Below are 17163 nucleotides of genomic sequence, written 5' to 3'. Positions count from 1 at the left end.
TACGGCACCAAGCTGTAGATCTGACAAATTAGAGACTGGTGTCTGAATAATCCTTCATATCCTAAAAGAACCCTATCAAGTAAAACAAATGCCAAGGGCCCAAAACCAACAGAAAAATTTAAAGCATATGAAAAAGCCAGATGATATGGATAACCCAAACCCAAACACCCAAATCAAAAGATCAGAGGAGACACAGTACTTGGAGCAATTAATCAAAGAACTAAAGACAAGCAATGGGAGCATGGCACAGGATACAGAGGACATGAAGAAGAACATGGCACAGGATATAAAGGACATGAAGAAGACCCTAGAAGAGCATAAAGAAGAAATTGCAAGAGTAAATAAAAAATTAGAAGATCTTATGGAAAGTAAAGAAACTGTTGACCAAATTAAAAAGATTCTGAACACTCATAGTACAAGACTAGAGGAAGCTGAACAATGACTCAACAACCTCAAGAACAACAGAAAAGAAAATGAAAGAACAAAAGAAAGAATGGGGAAAAAAATCTAAAAAATCTAAATGGATCTCAGGGATATGATAGATAAAATAAAACATCCAAATATAAGACTCATTGTTGTCCCAGAAGGGGAAGAGAAGGGTAAAGGTCTAGAAAGAGTATTCAAAGAAATTGTTGGGGAAAACTTCCCAAACCTTTTACACAATATAAATACACAAAACATAAACGCCCAGTGAACTCCAAATAGAATAAATCCAAATACACCCAATCCAAGACATATTCTGATCAGACTCTCAAATACTGAAGAGAAGGAGCAAGTTCTGAAAGCAGCCAGAGAAGAGCAATTCACCACATATAAAGAAAACAACATAAGACTAAGTAGTGACTACTCGGCGGCCACCATGGAGGCGAGAAGGCAGTGGCATGACATATTTAAAATTCTGAGAGAGAAAAATTTCCAACCAAGAATACTTTATCCAGCAAAACTCTCCTTCAAATTTGAGGCAGAGCTTAAATTTTTCAGAGACAAACAAATGTTGAGAGATTTTGCTAATAAAAGACCTGCCCTACTTCAGATACTAAAGGAAGCCCTACTGACAGAGAAACAAAGAAAGGAGAGAGAGATATAGCGAAATTTAACAGACATATATAGAACATTACATCCCAAATCACCAGGATACACATTCTTCTCTAGTGATCACAGAACTTTCTCCAGAATAGACCATAGGCTGGGACATAAAACAAACCTCAATAAATTTAAAAATTGAAATTATTCAAAGCACATTCTCTGACCATAACGGAATACAAATAGAAGTCAATAATCATCAGAGACTTAGAAAATTCACAAACACCTGGAGGTTAAAAATGAGGGGAGATGAAAACATTCCCAGATAATCAAAAGCTGAGGGACTTCATCACCAGTAGATCAGTCCTATAAGAAATGCTAAAGGGAATTGTGCAGGCTGAAAGGAAGGGACACTAAACAATTGACTGAAATCACATGAAGAAATAAAGATTTCTAGTAAAGATCACATGGAAAATATAAATACCAATACCACTGTATTTTTGATGTGTAACTCCACTATTTACTTCCTATAGTATCTAAAATACATAAAGTGTAATGATAAATCAGTGGTTTTGGACTCAATGTAAAATATGTAATTTTTGACAAGAACTACAAAAAAGTGGGGGAATGGATTAGTATAGGAACATAGTTTACGTGTCCTATTGAAGGTAACTTGGTATCAAAGAAAACAAGATTGTTATAGATTTAAAATGTTAAATTTAAGCCCCATGGTAAACACAAAGAAAGTATCAGAGAATATGATCACAGAGATGAAAAGTAGAGTATGGGTTACGAGAAGTGGGGGAAGGGGCAATGGGGAGTTAATAAGAAATGATTATAGGGTTTCTGTTTGGGGTGAAGGGAAATTTCTAGTAATGGATGGTGGGAAGGTGATGGCATTGCAACACTGTGAATGTGATTAATCCCACTAAATGGAATGCTTGGGAGGGGTTGGAATAGGAAGATTTATGCTGTATATATGTTTCCACAATTGAAAAAAAAAAAGACAGTCTAAACAGATAATGACAACTAAATGCCATAGATGATCCTGGATGAGATCTAAAAATAGAGGAGAAAAGGCTCAAAAGGAAACAATTGGGACATAAGAAAAAAATGAAATATAGAATGTAAGCTTTATATCAATGTTAAATTTCTTGAACTTCTTAACTATACTTAATGTGATTACAGAAATGAATATTCTTGTTCATAGGAAATGTATATGTGAATTATATTATTTGTTCAAGGATGTGTGCAACTTGCTTTCATATGTTCAGAAGACAGCATTAGATGATGGATGATAGACAGGGAGGGAGGGAGGGAGGGAAAGAAAGAAATGGTAAAGTGACAAAATATTAAAGTTGGTAGATCAGGGTATCAGTGGAGGGGGGTTGGGGTATGCTGGAGGTCTGTGTATGGGGTTTGCATTATTTTTGCAACTGTTACTGTAAGTTTGAATTTATTTCAAAATAAATATTAAAAAAAAAAATACAACCTGGGAGCAAATGAACAGCAGACACCAGCTGAATGCTTTCCTAGCTGACAGAGGTATTCTGGATGCCATTGGCCATTCTTCAGTGAAGGAATCTTCTTGTTGATGCCTTAATTTGGAAATTCTCCCAGCCTTAGAACTGTAAATTTGTAACCTAATAAATCCACCTTATAAAAGCCAATCCATTTCTGGTATTTTGCATAATGGCAGCTCTAGCAAACCAGAACAAAGATCAAGGGGAATGGCGATCAAATCTTGGTCAGAGCCATCCAGTGGGGGATGGCAGACCCAGCAGTCAAATTGAAGATGCTTGTTACTATTTGTAACCAAATAGTTTGAAGGCCCTAGGCCCCCTTTTGGCTGGGCTGTCACTCAGAGAATGTACAAACCATGCCAACCTGTGGTTGCTGTTAAGGAAAAAGGTATTTTGCCCAAGAATGGGTCAAGGCTGAATCCCACATTTTAAAAATAGGCCTATTCCTTACCCCTTTTGACCTGAGCATTATCTGGGAAGCAGCCTAGGGGAGATGATCCTTTTCTGGGGACAGACACATTCAGTGAGCAGAAGGAGGTGAGGAAGAACTTTCTGAGTTGATTTTGATGGAGCTCTTTCCAACACCCAACAAAACCAGATTACTGTGCATGGTAGGGAATATGGAAGATCACTCAAACACCTTAACCATCAGTACAGTGCTGAGTGGCTTTTGTAATAAAAGGCATGCTATGGCCCAGAAAGGTAAAACCATAACACAGATTAATTCCAAGGGTCCCATGGTGTGCCTGGAGTCAGCTGATCTAACTAGAACCTCGCTATTTCCAGGCTCTCTTGGGTTTGTCTCAGTCTGAACCAGGGGCTTAAAGTTTCTGTGAAAGTTCAGTTAGTAAATATTATAGCAGGTCATATGGTCTCTGTTGCAACTTTTCAACTCTGCCATCGTCATGGGAAAACAACCGCAGATACTATGTCAATGAATGGACATGGCTGTGTTCCAATAAAACTTTATTTACATAAACAGCCAGAAGACTGGATATGGCTCAGGGGCCATGGTTTGCCAACCACTGGTCCAAACTTACAGTTCATACTTTCTTGGAGCCAGATTCCTGCTTCTTATGCTATAACCCAAACTTGTGTACTTATCTTTCTAAAAGCATAATTTCACCAATAATAATTTAGATTATAGTGGTTATTTTGGGAACCATAAAATATGAACAAAATTGTTCATTTAAAAGGTGCCTTGGAATGAAAGAGCAAAATAGAAAATATCCAATATTCTACCTTTTTTGGTTGCTGTGAAGACATACCAAAAGAAATTCAGATTTTAAAATTGCTTCCTTAGAGGGTTGCTTGGCCAAGGCACAAAACAAAACAATATAAACCTGTAACTAATTGCCCCAAATCACAATGTAACCTGATGGTCTTTATCCTTCTAATCCTATTCCTTGGTGCTGTGTTCCTCCACTTCCCTCTGCCCCATCTCTCCTTCTGAACAGCTCCCTTTCCCTCCCCATGAGCCAGAAACCCTTCAACATCTGCTAACTCTTCACATAGCACAGGGAAAACCCCTTCTGGCTGATTTCACTTCCTGGGCTTATTCTGAGCTAAGAACCATTTTGAAGACTTTCCAAGCCTAGAAAAGATAGAGAGAAATTCGCAGAGAAATTTAGAATAATTGCTAGATTATATAAAATAGATCAGATGTTAGAGGAACTCTCAGGTGCAAAATAATTGAATGGAAAAGGTAAAATAGGAAGACGCTGGGGTGACTTAAAAGACCCTGATGGCTTAGGAAACCAGTGGAGTTTATAAAAGTTGTAGGTGATGTACTTGGTTGATTTTTTGTTTTTGTTTTTTGTTTGTTTGTTTGTTTTGTTTTGTTTTTGTCTTTGTTTTTGTTTTTGTCTGGAGATTATCCTAAGGACTTTTCTGTGCAAATAGATTGGGCTATGTTTTGGTTCTACAAGCAAAGAAAGGATGAGTCCAATTGGAAATATCACAGATCAGCCCTTTAACATCTTTGGACAGCAAGGAGCAGATCGTGAAGCAGCTGTGACCCCAGTTCTCGCCTCACTTTTTGTGAATGGACTCAAGCCAGAAATAGGGGATTCAGTACACAAACAAGAACCAGAATGGGAAATAGCCCTATTGGCAGTTCTCTAACACCTAGCCGAATATATTGAAAGAGACGTAAAAGGAAAACAGAGTAAGTCTCAGAATAAATTGATGTCCTTACTGATCAAACAACTTGATGTCCCAACCCAGTTGTTAACCACTTGAGGACAGAGTCTCTCAGTAAAGACATGTGTTGTTTCTGTAAACAGAAAGGGAGTTGGAAATATGGTTGTCCTGTGCTAACTAAGAAACTAAGGGGGAAAAGAGTGAGGTGAGTGATCAATGAAGGAAGGTGCGCTGAAGTAGAATCAAGGGTCAATTTTTTTGTTTTATCCTTATGCTCACAAGGAGAAATTTCTCTAAATATTAAGGGACAACTTTGCAAAATTTTATAGATAGAGGTACTACCATACTAACTGTTTCCCAGGGTCAACAAACTACTCAGTTGTTGGGTATCTCTATTAATTCTCAGACCTTTTCCATGGCCCAGCCCTTAACTGTCACCCTTGGATTTTTAACCAAGGAATATTCTCTTCTTTGTAGCACTATACTCATTAATCTGATAGGAAGAAATTTACTGTGCAAATGGAATGCCAGCTTAAATGCTCTTCCTATGATCTCTTCCTGGAAATCTCTAGGGATTCTATTTAAAACAAAGTCAAACCTAATTTGGACAGATGTCCTTGAGTCTAAATCCAGCCAAAATTGAAGATATCAAAGAGCTGCTGGCAAAAATTTCTACTGATATAAGCAGGATTATTGGAATTGAACCCATCGAAGTTCAGATTGACCTATCTAAACCTCTACCCAAACTTGCACAATACTCTCTAAAACCAGAAACTGAAGAAGGACTAAAACCAAAAATTGAAAGCCTCGCTCCCGTCCTTGTAACACTCCTACCCTCAGTCAGAAAACACAGTAGACAGGGATATAAATTCATTTAAGATCTCAGGGCCATAAATAAGATAGTCTTTCCCCACTAGAATGTAGTAGCAAAACTATTCATCTATACTATTTCATCTTCAGCATTTCTAAGACTATACATATAATATTTTTAATTTAATTTTATTGAGATTGTTCACATACCATACAATTATCCAAAGATCCAAAGTGCACCATCGATTGCCCACGGTACCAACATAAAGCTGTCCATCCATCACTACAATTAATTTTTTTTTCAATATTTACATTTTCATTACTCCAGAAAAGAAATAGATGAAAAGAAAACTCAAATCCTCTCATACCCTTAACCACACACCCCCATGATTGACTCATAGTATTGGCATAATATATTTGTTACTGTTGATGAAAGAATATTAAAATACTAACTATAGTATATAGTTTGCAATAGGTATATATTTTTTCCCTATATACCTCTCTATTATCAACTTTTAGTTATAGTGTCATACATTTGTTCTAGTTCATGAAAGAGATTTCTAATATTTGTACAGTTAATCATGGACATTGTCCACCACAAAATTCACTGTTTTACATTCCCATCTTTTAATCTCCAACTTTCCTTCTGGTGACATACGTGACTCTGAGCTTCCCCCTTCTACCACATTCAAACACCGTTCAGCACTGCTAGTTATTCTCACAATAACATGTTACTGTCACTCTCTGTCCATTTCAAACACTTAAGTTCAACCTAGTTGAACATTCTGCTCATAATAAGCAACTGCTCCCCATTCTTTAGCCTCATTCTATATCCTGGTAACTTATATTTCATGTAGGACTATATATCTTTACATAGATCTGTGTTCTGCTTTTTCTAGTGTTCCTTTAGATCACAATAGTCAATACTTTTTTGCCTTCTGGGAAAATCAGCAATATTCCTGGACTGTTAAGCTCCAGGGGCTTACTGAGGTATCCTACGTTTCACAAATCCTAAACCAGGACTTCTGATTCTATTCTTATGCAATATTGCCAAGACATTTTTGTTGTGTTCCAAAGATTAGGAGAGGAGGTTAGCTCTGAGATTAATCCTTCCATCTACTAACTATTTTAGCTCAGTAACATTTCCAAAGAGACATTACAGTTTTGTCATTAGCTAGGATATTATTTATCCGAAGGAGATAAATCCCTTACTCTCAAAAGACCATTAGCTATTCAAAATTTTCCCACACTAATACTAAGAAGACAGTTAAGAAGATTCTTGGGTTTTGCTGGCTATGGTAGGTAATAAATTCCATTGTTTCTGAGATTGCCACACCTTCACATGGCTTAACCAAGTCATGGATAACAGAACCATTTCCCTGTGAACCTAAACATTAACAGGCTTGGGCTTGCCTGATTTTCATAAATCTTTTTACCTTGTTTTACTTGTGAGATCTGGACAAGTCCCTAGGTTTCTGATTCAAGTTCTTGAGGGTCATCAAAGACCAATAGTTTACCACAATCTCTCTCTCAACTCAGTGACAAAACCTACTGACCTCATTTAAGGGCAATACCTGCAGCAGCTAAACTAATGGAAGCTTTTGGTGACTTGATTTTAGGTCTTCTTAAACTTAATGATCTCTCATTCTGTATAATCTTTAGTGTTCTCTGAAAACACATATTATTCTCAACAAGTAGGCTTTCTATGTAGGAAATCCTATTATGTTATCCCTTTCATTTTTGTAGTACTTCAAATCCTGCTATTCTTCCATTATCTGAAAGAGAAACTCATGACTATTTAACCTCTGTGTATAAACTACCTGGGCCCCAAATTGATTTATTAGAAAGTCCTTGAGAAAATCCAGACTTAATCCTGTTTATCAACAGAGCATATATTAAAACCTAAATGGAAAAATACCAGGTGGATCACACTACAACAAATTGCACTTCACCTTCAAAATATGATCCCTTGCCAGAGGTAAAATCTGTACAGTGGCAGACCTCATTGCACTCATTGCAGTTGTTGATTAGCTAGAGCATGATGGTGATAGAAATGTTCTAATTGTTATTGTGGTGGTGATTACATAACTGTATGTGTTTGTCAAAATTCATAGAACTGTAGATATGATTTTAGGTAATTACATCTATAGTTTTGGAAAGCTTTGGATACAAAGGTTTTTAGCCTCTGCAGGAAATCCTGTTAAAAATGATCTGCAGTTTAAAGAACTTTAAAGTGTTCTAATGCCTCCTAAGGAGATGGCATTATAAGGTTAGGAGCTCACGCAAAGGGCAATAATACAGAGGCTAAAAGGAATGAATGCTCTGGCTGATCATTATGCCAGACAGGCAGCCCTTGCTAAGATCCTAGCATCCATGTAACCCTAAGATACCAAATCTTTGGAGAAGTTCAAAGAGGCTATTAAGATTGGCTCCAGAGTCCGAAAAGGGCACTGAGAGAAATCAGGATGCAAAGCACGTGAGGATAATCTCTGGCACTCTGGCTTCTTGGTAGCATCATAGGACCTCAAATAGATCTTACAAAAATGTTACATGAAATTACCCAGCAGAGTAAGGATAAATGGGATACTATACTTAATCAAGAGCAATAGGAAAGCTGCTGATGGTTTTTCTGGTTCATATCTCATCTGTCACCACTATGAGCTTGGTAAAACTGGGAAGGTAGGATATGGATTAAGAACCCAAGCCTCAACCTTTTTTGAACACCTCCAGATAGATTTTTTGCACCTGTTAGGCAGAACTCCCCACTCCCAACAAACACACACCCCACCTCTAGCAAATATTCCAAGCAGCTCCCCGCACCCAGAGTGAACATGACTGTTTGCATAGAGCCCACCCTTAGCTGACTTGACGGTTTGAGCACGAAAAAAAATTTTCTGTAACATAACAATCTACCTGCCTAAACTCTAGACCCTGAGCAAACCAATTCCCTAAGGTCAGCTCCTCACTTCTGTATCTTACCTGCCAACAAGTATTCCCCCAACTTCTCTCCCGAAAGCTATAAAATTATACTCCCACCTTTGTTCAAGGCTGATGCCATTTTTTGTCTTCAGCCTGCCAGCGCATAAATAAAACTTTCTCCGTTTGAGTTTTGGTCTCTTCTCTTACTGGTCAAAAAACCTAATACTTACTCCCTGCAATGGTTTCCCCTCCTCCCCCCAATCAAGTTTATTGAGGTAAAATTTGCATTCAGGAAAAATTCACCCTTTTTAGAGCACAATTCTATGAATTTTGACAAACACATACAGTTATGTAATCACCACCAAAATAACAATTAGAACATTCCTATCACCATCATGCTTCCTGCACCAGACCTGGCAACCACTGATCTGTTTTCTATCCCTATAATTTTGCTGATTCCAGAAAGTCATGTAAACCGAACCCTAAGGTATGAATGTAGCCTTCTGAGTCTGGCTTCTTTCACTCAGGATAATTATTTTGTAGTTCATCCATGTTGTTGGTGTATCAGTAGTTTGTTTCTTTTTATGCATACTCATATCACAATTTGCCTATCCATTCATCAGTTGGAGGAGACTTGAGTTTTCAGTTTTGGGTGGTTATTTAAAAATCTGCTTTAAACATTTATATAAAGGTTTTTAGGTGAATATGTATTTTCATTTCTATTGGGAGTGGTATTGCTGGATCATATATTCAGTGTATAAGAAACTACAGGACTTTTTTCCAAAGTGACTGTAGTACTTTGCATTGCCATCAGCAATGTTTACAAGTTCCAGTTTCTCCACATTCTTGTCAGCAATTGGTATTGTCAGTTAAAAAAAAAAATTTTTTTTTAACTTTAGCCATTCTAACAAGTTATGTGACTGTCCTTAAATTTAATCCATTCCTGTGGGTGTAAACCCATTGTAAGTAGGACCTTTTGATGAGGTTACTTCAGGTAAGAAGGTGTGGTCTACCTCAATTAGGATGGGTCTTAATCCTATTACTAGAGTCCTTTATAAGCAGAGTAAAATTCAGGCAGAGATAGAAAGCCACCAGAAACAAGAAGATGGACATTGATGGAACCTGCAGGAAAAGGGAGAGACCAGGGGACACTGCCATGTGCCTTGCCATGTGACAGAGGAGCCAAGGATTGCCAGCAGCCAGCACCTGAATGCTACAGTCTTTGGGAAAAAAGCTTAACCTTGATCATGCCTTTGCTTTGGACATTTTTTTCCAGCCTCAAAACCATAAGTGAATAAATTCCCATTGCTTAAGCCAACCTATTTCATGGTATTTGCTTAGCAGCCTAGATAACAAAACCAAGTTGTTTAATGTTATCTCATTGTGGTTTTAATTTGCATTTCCCCTGTGACTAATGATGTTGAGCATCTTTTCATGTGCTTGTTTGACATTCATATATCTTATTTGGTCATTTTTTAATTAGGCCGTTTGTTTTCTTATTATTGACCATTGAGAGTTCTTTGTATATGCTGGATCCAAATTCTTTAGCAGATTTGTGCTTTACAAATACTTTCTCCCAATCCATGGCTTGTATCCATTTAAGAAATCTTTGCCTAATCCAAGGGCATAAAGCTTTTCCTTTATTTTCCTCTAGACATTTTATTATTTTAGGGTTTGCACTTAGGTTTATGATTCCTCTAGAATTAATTTTTGTAAATGATGTGAGGTATGGGTTGAGGTTCCTCTTTTTTTTTTTTTCAATGTCCAATTTTTCCAGAATCATCTGTTAAGAAAAGTGTCTTTTCTCCAGTGACTAGTCTCAGGGGTGGGTTGTTCTTAGTAATCCTGCCATTCTTTTCTTGAGGCAGCCAAACTCTGCCTTATATGCTTGGCAGGTCTTATGCCAGGAGAGTTTCTTCTCCTGTTTTTCATGCTATTGTCATATATTTTACTTTGCATGTGCTATAAACCACCATAAATTTCTACTATTTTTGCTTTAGATAATTATCTAATATTATTAAAAATAACAAAAAATTCTTTTTCTATAATGACAGAAAACTTATCATTTGCCACCTTCATTTTGGAAAAATATTTTCACTTAGTATAGAATTCTGGTTGACAGATTTTCTTTCTTTCAGTACTCTTTCAGTACTTTAAAAGATGACTTTCCATTGTCTTCTGGCTTGCAATATTTCTGACAAGAAGTGTGCTATTATGCTTATCTTTGTTCCTTTGTATATAATAGGGCTTTTTACTCTGGTTGCCTTCAAGATTCTCTCTCTCTCTCTCTCTCTGTCTTTTTCTTTCAGTATTTGTTCTACTTGGGGTTCTCTGGTCACCTTGATCTGTAGTCTGATACCTTTATTAATTTATTTATGAAAAAATGTCATCCATTATCTCTTCCAATATTTCCTCCATCTTGTTCTTTTCCTCTCTTCTTCTATGATTACAATTACACATGTTAAACATTCAATATTGTCTCACATATCTTGAATGTGCTGTTCATTTTCTTTATTTTCAACCTATTTTTACTCTTTATTTTCAGTTTATGTAATTTCTATTAACATATTTTTAAGTTCATTGATTTTTAACTTGGCCCTGTCAAGTGTATTTATAAACCCATTGAAGGCATTTATTATCTTTGTTACTGTGGGTTTTTTAAAAAAATTTTCTAGCAGTTTTTATTTCTTATAGTTTCTGTCTCTCTGCTGAAATCCCCCAAATGTTTGTGCATGTTGTCTAACTTTTCCACTAAACCTTTAACATATTATTCATGGTTATTCTATATTCTCTGACTGATAGTTCCAATATCTTTGAGTCTGGTTCTGTCGATTGCTTTGTCTCTAGAGAGTAAGTTGTTTTTATTTGCTTTTCAATGTATTTCACAATTTATTGTTGCAGTATGTTCTTCTTGTGTAGCATAGCAGAGATTAATGTAAGTAGTATTTAGGTCAGGAAATAGGTGGTCTTCTTTCACTAGGCTGTTTGTACAGGGACTTGAGTCTATGTAGTCAGGATTTGAGTTGGATTTAGATTTTGTTTTTTGTCAAAGTTTGGTTATGTTCTGTATTAGTTTCCTAGGGCTGCCATAATCACCACAAACATGGGGGCTTAAAACAACAATGTATCCTCTCACAGTTCTGAAGGCCAGAAATCCAAAATCAAGCTATCAGTAGGGCACATCCAATCCCAAGGCTCTAGGGAGAATTCTTCCTTCCTCTTGCAGGTCCTGGTAGCTCCTTGGTGTTCCTTGGCTTGTGGTAGTGTAACTCCAGTCTCCGCCTATGTCTTCCCTGTGTCTCTGTATGTTTCAAATCTCCTTCTTTTTTCTCTTAGGACACCAGTCATTGGATTAAGGGCTCACGTAAATCTCATCTGAGGTCCTTAACCACCTAAACCTGCAAAGGTCACGTTTTCCAAATAAGGGCACATTAACAGATATCTAGGGTAAGGACTTGGACGTATCTTTTGGAGGGTCACAATTAAACTTACTATACCTTCAGTGCACCTCAAACTTCAAATTCCTTGAGCATTACCTTATATTTAGGGGAGGGCTTGGATATTGGCAGATTTTTCTTAGTGTTTCAGCTCTACTCTCAGCATAATGTTCAGACCTCCCCATGTGCCTGGACCACAGAGGTGATCACTTCCCATACGCTTGCCTCTCCACTAATGGTTGACTACTGTTGCTTATTACATTGTAGTGTGGTGGTGAAGGTGCTCTGTTTTCTGGTCCAGGCCAGAAAACAGAAAGTCATACATAGGCCTTGTATCCCTGGTCTTGAGGGTAGAGGTTTCCCAATGATCTTTCCCCTTCTCCCTCAGCAGAAAGCACTGCCTTTATTTTTGGCAGGTTTTGTGAGACAGAAAGTTTCTTACACTTCTTCCAGGAGAGAGTTTTCCCTTTTCCCTTTCCCTTAGCTGCAATGGGTCTTCACCTGTGACCTGGATATGATGGGATTTTCTGCCACCCTTCCTGTGCTTTAAGTCTTTTGTTCCATAAGGGAATAGGAACTGGATGGGGTTTTGCATCTTTTCCATAGTAGTGCCTGCTTCTTTTTGCACCACCGATGGAGGCTTTTTCCAGTCTTCTGCTCTGCCTCCAGTCTTTCTTGGGAGCAGCCAATAGAGGTTTATGGAGAAGATCTTGTGAGTGGTTGTGAACTTCTGTTGTGTCTGCTGCTCCTAGGGTTTTATCCTCTTACAGTAGTTCACACTCTAACTTTGGCTATTTGTTATAAATTTTAGCTTTATTCTTCTTACCTGCCTCTGTCGTGTCTGGTGTCTTTTTGCCTCATGTTCTGCCATGTGTGAGTCAGTGCTCATATCTCTATCTCTCCTAGGAAAGTCATGTCTTTCCTTGGATTTCCAGCGTCTTGGCTGCATTGTAACCTCAGGTATCTGATGGTGATGTGGATTGAAATGTGTACCCGTTTGTACCTGTTGTTGGTCTTGGCCCGCATTCTAGTGGGTACTGTACCCATTGTAAATAAGATCTCTTCAAGATGTCACTTCAGTTAAGGTGTGGCCCAACAAAATCAGGTTGGCCTATAATTCAGACTACTGGAGTCCTTTGTAATCAGAGTGAAAGTTAGACAGAGAGAAGCCACGTGGAGCAGCCAGAACCTGGAAATCAACAGAATGCAGTAGGGAAAGAGGAAGATGCTGCTGTGTGAGTTATAATGTGACAAAAAAGCCAAGGAATCCTAAAGATTGCCAATGGGCCAAAAGATACCAATCCCAGAAGGGAGCAAGCCTTCTAGCCTCTGAACCAGGAGCCAGTAAATTCCTGTGTTAAGCTAACCCATGGTATGGTATTTGTTTTAGCAGCTAAGAAACTAAAACAGATGGATATAAGAATTCCTTTCCAGCTTTCTATATGCCAGGCACAAGTAAATTCATGTTCCCTGATCATTGTTTACTTATTCTCAGGGTGGATTGAAGCTTTTTTTTGCCAGAGAGCTAGAGTTCCAACAGCAGCAAAAAAAAATTGATTTTGTGTTCCCAACTTGGGGAATTCCAATCTATGTCTCTAATGCCAGTCTTCTTCCTGAGACTATTAAAGAGCTTTGCAAAGCCCTGCAACTTACACAGAAACTTCACTGTCCATACCATTCACAGTCTTCAGGAATAGCATGAAGCATAAATAGAATTCCAAAACTTAATTAGCAAAGCTCTTAGAGACACTAGAACTTCCACGACCTAAGATATTGCTATAAACCTCTGGATGTCATTGACTCTGCTCTCTGCATACGCAACCAAGAATATCACCTCCATTCTGGAGTGCATACTATGACAAGTAGACATGACCAAATATTCCAGGGGACTCAGGTAGTGCAGCTAGTCTCATCATGAACTATGAGCAGTCTTTCCTAAACATCCACCTAAATATCCCTTGTTATAATCTAAAATCAGGAGACTTGTTCTCTTGGAAGAAATATAAGAAAAAGAGCCCTTGAACCTTATTGGAAAGGACCCTATTAGACACTGTTAACAACTATCATAGTAGTGGTACTGCAAAGAGTTGCTATTTAGATTCATGACTCTTAATTAAAGAGGCATAAACTATCCTTGAATCATTAGAATATAATCAATATTAGAGACCTCAAGCTGAGGATTCTTAGGATCCCTCCAGAAACAGTCAGTCTTTGGAAGGAATCAGAAGACAGAAGACCTAAGACTTCCAGAACAAGTAGATGACCACATGAGATGTTGTCCACCCAGGATCCACAGAATAAGATCACATATTGTCACACTTCAATCTATATTCTTTTGTTCTTTATTTTCCTAGCTATATTATTTCCTCTTTTGCTGGTATAAGGCTACCTTTATGTTACCTATATTTTTAATATTGCTTTTTGCATCCTTAGCCACACTTTGATATGTGCTCAATACCTGGCTACAATTTACTTGTGAATCGGTTGAATCATACAACCAAATTTACTGTTGGGTTTGCACACAATTTCTTTTGGGAACTGTAGTATAATGAAAAAAATATGAAAAATTTGGCTGGTCTTTGTCCCAGTTCCTAGGAGATAACTTCTACATCTTTGGAATTTCCAAAGATATGAATGTCTTTGGTTATTCTTGGCAGGCCCAGGACCATACATGATTCACATGATAACAGGATGACAGGATGGGACCAGCCACACCTGTAGTCTTAGGGTAGGGTGCTGGCCACACCAGAGAGACTAACCATATGATCAAGGGATTGGGGACTTGAGCCCAGTACCTGTCATCTTGACCTCCCAGAACTTTGGGAAGGTAGGGGGCTGCAGATTTAGTTCAACCACATGGGCACTGATTCCACTAATCATAGCTACATAATGGAACTCCATATAAATTTTGGACACTTGAAGCCCAGAGAGCTTCCATGATGGATAATGACATTACTGCACTAGGAGGGTGACATGTTCTGACTCCATGAGGAGGGGGCACAGAAGGTTGTGTTTGAGACCCTCTCAGAGCTCTTCCAATGTATCTCTTCTTTTGGCTTCTCCATATTTGTATCCTTTTACTATTAAAAAGCTATAATCCTGTATTTTATGTATGATCATTTTGTAAACCAACAACTTCTCTAATAAAGTAAAAAAAAACTGTAATTGCTCTCTTTCAGTGAGTTCTGTGAATCATTCTAGTGAATTATCAAACCTGAGAGGTATGGTGGGAATACCCAAATTTGTAGCCAGCTGGTCAGAAGTGTGGGTGGCCAGGGCCCATGAATTTGCTCTAGGTTCTGAAGGGCAACCTTGTAGAGGATTGTCCTTAACCTTTGTAGTCTGGCCTAACACCAAGTAGTCAGAGTCAGAATTGAGTTGATTGAGTTACTGCATCTTTGCAGTTAGTGTCAGAAATTGTTGAGGTTGTAGAAGTTTTATAGGAACCATCTATCCTTTTGGCATAGGTTTCTTCTAACCAATCAGTTAGTTTTCAGGGTAGCTAGACCCAAATGTTAAAATGGCTTTTTAGATGGTAAACACCACAACAGGCCAGAGAGCCATAAATCTAAAGCCCTCTATCAAGTCATATCTAGAAAAGGAGTTTCCTGGCTCTACCAAAACAATATTTGGGGATCTTTCATGGGAGTTAGATTTTGTAATAGAACTTTTTGTTTTGTTTTGTTTTTAGATTGTAAATGTACTTGATTTTGTAAACCACAATCAAAAAATATTTGTGCCACTGATTTCTTCAAATATTAAATGGAAACTTAACAAAATTTATCCACTTTGATGTATTCTTGTACAACTTTGGAATCTGCAAATACCCTGACTAAAGAAATAGAAGTAATTGCACAACTGAGACTAAAGGTTACAGTGCTGCAAATCATGCCAGATGTCTTACATTTAACCAAATACACCTTCAGAGACCCCTTGATTTTGAGCATCTGGAACATAGAGGAATATACACCAAAAGTATCACTAATAGGTTTGTGCATTGCTTTATTTAAATATAACAGTATCCAACATAGCTGCTAAACACTGGACAATATTCAAAGTCGTAAGTACACCCACATGTTCCTCCAAATGATGTTTGGGATCCTGCTTGCCAACATTGTTTATTGTCAGCTGTTCAGGTGTCATCTTATCTTCTTCTACAGCCTTGTAATTCTTGACTAATTCCAACATTTCTTTTACCACTGATTCATTATGTATATAGTGTTCTCTGTAGTCCTGAAGTGTTAAACCTTCCATCCAACTCTTCTTATACAAATTTAACAACATCTTCTGTTCCAGTTCATTTTTCCAATAGTTAATAGTAATGGAGTAATAATGTCTGTTTAGTCCATTAATTAATGCTTGGATAGATGGCTTGTTTAAGTGATCTAGATTTGAAGTTGTTTGTCTTGGTTTAAGTCCTAAGACCATCATATTAGCATTGATCAATCTGAAGGCATCAATAACAACCTTTCCTTTTGCGCTCTGAATGGGATCCACAACCACTGCCATGGCTCTCTCTGACAAGGCTTCAAAGCTCCGTTGAGTGTTGATATCCACACCAGAAAGTCAACAAGCCAAAGCCAGGGTGACTGTGATACCAACCAATAATCATCTCAGGCCTTCCTGTCTGATTCAAAATATCCAACATTTTGATTTGGAATACTGGATCAACTGCTTCCACACTGACACCTGTTCCTGACTGTATGGCATAGCAAACACATCAATCACTCTGACAGTGTAATCATCAACAAATTCTCCAAGCATCAGACCCACAACTTCCACCGGAACTCCAGCACGACCATGTTTAAACATTTTTAACAGTGCCAGGGAAGAGATATCAACTCGTTCTGCTGTGTCCACTTCAAGAGAAACTGTAGGTGGCCCCTGGCCCAATCCAAGCATAACTCCTCCAAGTCTGAGAAGTCTGTCCATATTTCTGGTCAGTAACTACAACTCTTGAGGTGTTATACTTCAATTTGTGGAGTCTGACAAATTTCTTGTTAGCTCAAGCTCTTGCTAATTTTGGCAGGTGTAATTCTTCCCCAGTATGATTTTAGCTCTCTCTCCTGAAGGTGGGCAGCAGGCGGGGGGCAGAAGGGCTCGGTCTGGATCCTTGTCTTGCTCCTGCAGTGACATGTCTGCGGTGGTGGCGGCAGCAGCAGCTCAGACTGCGCCTGGCTCTGGCTCTGCCAACTGGCGATGAATCAGCCCGATTCCATTTAAAAGAGTCACCCTGTTGTAACGATCTTTAACAGAAACAGAGCTTGGAAGAGAATTATGGACAGATATTTTTGAGGCTCTCTCACTTT

General features: G+C 38.1%; 1 pseudogene; it reads right to left on the bottom strand.

The window, feature by feature from the left end:
• Window positions 1-15856: 15856 nt before the first annotated feature.
• Window positions 15857-16786, bottom strand: LOC119533223 (annotated as a pseudogene).
• Between the last annotated feature and the right edge of the window lie 377 nt (window positions 16787-17163).

This window comes from Choloepus didactylus, chromosome 4, assembly GCF_015220235.1.
Source record: "Choloepus didactylus isolate mChoDid1 chromosome 4, mChoDid1.pri, whole genome shotgun sequence".
Lineage (NCBI taxonomy): Eukaryota > Metazoa > Chordata > Mammalia > Pilosa > Megalonychidae > Choloepus > Choloepus didactylus.
Note: the sequence above shows the minus strand (reverse complement) of the source record. Positions and strands in the feature narration are given on the sequence as shown.